Source organism: Arachis hypogaea, chromosome 19 (genome assembly GCF_003086295.3).
Source record: "Arachis hypogaea cultivar Tifrunner chromosome 19, arahy.Tifrunner.gnm2.J5K5, whole genome shotgun sequence".
NCBI classification, from domain to species: Eukaryota; Viridiplantae; Streptophyta; class Magnoliopsida; order Fabales; family Fabaceae; genus Arachis; species Arachis hypogaea.
In genome coordinates this window covers 106,472,097-106,476,023 of record NC_092054.1, presented here as the reverse complement: position 1 = coordinate 106,476,023, position 3,927 = coordinate 106,472,097, and positions in this window count along the sequence as shown.

The following is a 3,927-nucleotide window of genomic DNA, read 5'->3' as shown; positions in this document are numbered from 1 at the left end:
AATGAACTGGTTCCTACAAGAACAGTTACAGGGTGGCGCATGTGTATTGACTACAGAAGGCTCAATACAGCCACCAGAAAGGATCATTTTCCTTTACCATTCATAGACCAGATGCTAGAAAAACTGGCAGGTCATGATTATTACTGCTTTTTGGATGGCTACTCAGGCTATAACCAGATTACAGTAGATCCCCAGGATCAAGAGAAAACAGCATTCACATGTCCATCTGGAGTGTTTGCTTATAGAAGGATGCCATTTGGGCTGTGTAATGTGCCTGCAACCTTCCAGAGATGCATGCTCTCTATTTTCTCTGATATGGTGGAAAAATTTCTGGAGGTCTTCATGGATGACTTCTCAGTATATGGAGACTCATTCAGCTCCTGTCTTGATCACATGAAACTTGTCCTGAAGAGATGCCAAGAGACCAACCTAGTCTTAAACTGGGAAAAATGTCACTTCATGGTGACTGAAGGGATTGTCCTTGGGCATAAAATCTCAAACAAGGGAATAGAGGTGGATCAAGCAAAAATAGAGGTAATTGAAAAATTACCACCACCTGCCAATGTTAAGGCAATCAGAAGCTTTCTGGGGCATGCAGGATTCTATAGGAGGTTTATAAAGGATTTTTCAAAAATCGCAAAACCTCTAAGTAATCTGCTAGCTGTTGACATGCCATTTGTGTTTGACACAGAGTGTCTGCAGGCCTTTGAAACGCTGAAAGCTAAGCTGGTCACAGCACCAGTTATTTTCGCACCAGACTGGACATTACCATTTGAGCTAATGTGTGATGCCAGTGATCACGCCATTGGTGTAGTATTGGGACAGAGGCATGACAAGCTTCTGCACGTCATTTATTATGCTATTCGTGTTTTAAATGATGCCCAGAAAAATTACACAACCACAGAAAAAGAATTACTTGCAGTGGTTTATGCCATTGACAAGTTCAGATCATACTTAGTAGGATCAAAAGTGATTGTGTATACTGACCATGCTGCTCTTAAATATCTACTCACAAAGCAGGATTCAAAACCCAGGCTCATCAGATGGGTGTTGCTTCTGTAAGAGTTTGATATAGAAATAAGAGACAGAAAAGGGACAGAGAACCAAGTGGCTGATCATCTGTCCTGGATAGAGCCAGTAGAAGGGACGTCCCTCCCCTCTCTTGAGATCTCTGAGACTTTTCCGGATGAGCATTTATTTGCCATTCAGGAAACACCATGGTTTGCCGATATTGCAAACTATAAAGCTGCAATAAACCTACCCAAGGAGTACAACAGGCAACAAAAGAAAAAATTAATCACTGATGCAAAGTACTACTTGTGGGATGAACCCTATCTCTTTAAGAGATGTGCAGACGGAATAATCCGTAGGTGTGTCCCTAGAGAAGAAGCACAGAGGATCCTATGGCATTGCCATGGATCTCAATATGGAGGCCATTTCGGAGGTGAGCGAACAGCCACCAAGGTCCTCCAATGTGGCTTCTATTGGCCCACACTCTATAAAGATTCCCGAGAGTTTGTACGTAACTGTGACAGTTGCCAAAGAGCTGGTAATCTGCCTCATGGTTACACCATGCCTCAACAAGGAATCTTGGAGATTGAGTTGTTTGACGTATGGGGAATTGACTTCATGGGACCTTTCCCACCATCATTCTCAAACACTTATATTCTGGTGGCAGTTGACTATGTATCAAAATGGGCTGAGGCCATTGCCACACCCACCAATGATACTAAAACAGTGCTGAAGTTCCTCCAGAAATATATCTTCAGCAGGTTTGGGGTCCCTAGAGTACTAATCAGTGATGGGGACACTCACTTCTGCAACAAACAGCTCTACTCTGCCATGGTCTGGTATGGGATTCGCCACAAGGTGGCGACTCCATATCATCCACAGACTAATGGACAAGCTGAAGTCTCTAACAGAGAGCTAAAAAGAATCCTAGAACGAACTGTAAATACCCGTAGAAAGGATTGGGCAAGAAGCTTGGATGATGCTCTGTAGGCATACAGAACAGCATTCAAGACTCCTATAGGGACTCCATACCAACTGGTCTATGGTAAGGCATGTCACCTGCCCGTGGAACTGGAACATAAAGCCTACTGGGCAACCAGATTCCTGAACTTTGACGCCAAATTAGCTGGAGAAAAAAGATTGCTCCAGCTAAATGAGCTAGAGGAATTCAGATTCACTGCTTTCGAAAATGCCAAGCTTTATAAAGAAAAATAAAAAAAGTGGCATGACAGAAAGCTGTCATCTAGAATCTTTGAACCAGGACAAAAGGTTCTGTTGTTCAACTCCAGGCTCAGGCTATTCCCCGGGAAACTGAAGTCCCGGTGGAGGGGACCATATGTGATTACAAGTGTATCACCATATGGTTATGTGGAGCTTCAAGATATTGATTCTGATAAGAAGTTCATTGTCAATGAACAGAGAATCAAGCACTATCTTGAAGGCAATGTTGAGCAAGAGTGCTCAAGGCTGAAGCTAGACTAAAAGCTCAGCAAGGTCCAGCTAAAGACAATAAAGAAGCGCTTGCTGGGAGGCAACCCAGCCATGGGGCATCAATCCTCTAAGCATTTTACCCTATTTTTATTTTTATTTGTTTATATAAAGTTCACTGATCCTAAGGTAAAGAGTCAATTGTATAAGTTCACAGGGTTACAGAAGGATTTTGCACACAAAACAGAGAAAAAGAGCTCATTGGCAAGAAAATGCAAGTAAAAGTCTGTTTTAGGCATTCAACGCCCAACAGAAGCATCCACTGGGCGTTGAACGCCAGTGAGGATAGCCATCTGGGCGTTTAACGCCAGATTTACAGCATTCTGGGTGTTCAGAAAAACGCCCAATAACAAAGGACTTCCTGGCGTTCAACGCCAGAAAGAAGCAGCAGCTGGGCGTTGAACGCCCAGGAGAGGCAGCATTTGGGCGTTGAACGCCCAAAACATGCAGTGTTTGGGCGTTCAAACGCCAGGATGGTGGGGAGGAGGTAAATTCATTTTTTCTTCATATTTTTCATTTTAATCTTAATTTTCATGCTTCAATTCATGATTTCTTGCATAAACATGTTAAGAACCCTGATTTCTAAAAACCCTACCTTAAAAATATCAAATGTATCTTAATCCATAAGCACAAACTCTCTTTTTCAATTCAATTCAACTCTTTTTCAAATTTTCAAAACAAATCTATCTTTTCAACTAATATCTTTTTCAAACCTCCACATTATCTTTTTCAAAATCTAGATTTATCTTTTTCAAAAATTTTTCATATCTTTTCAATTTTAAACTATATCCTCTCTTATCATATCTTCTATCTTATCTTTTCCAAATCAATCTTTTTTATCATATCTTTTCTAAATTTTCGAACCCACCCCCCTCCCTTTAAATATGGGTTCGGCCTCCCCCCCCTCCATCAACAATTGCACCTAGCTCTCCTTCTATCCCTCTCCTTTCTTTTCTTTTGTTTGAGGACAAGCAAACCTCTAAGTTTGGTGTGTTTATCCGTGATCACTAAGATCATGGCTCCTATGGGAAAACAACCCACTTCAAGAGGCAAGAAAGAGAGCGTTCCAAAACCACTTTGGAATCAAGGGAAGTTCTTATCTAAAGAACATTCAGACCATTATTACAAAATAATGGGTCTAAGATCAGTGATCCCGGAAGTTAGATTCGATCTAAAAGAAGACGAATATCCGGAGATCCAGGAGCAAATTCGAATAAGGAACTGGGAGGTCCTAGCTAATCCTGAGACGAAAGTGGGAAGGAATATGGTCCAGGAGTTCTATGCTAATATGTGGCAGACAGACAAGCAAAAACTATCTGGAACTGCTTTTTATGAATATCGGACCGTGGTCAGAGGAAAGATTGTTCATACCATCCCTGACAAGATCAGAGAGATCTTAAAGCTACCTCAGCTGAAAGATGATCCAGA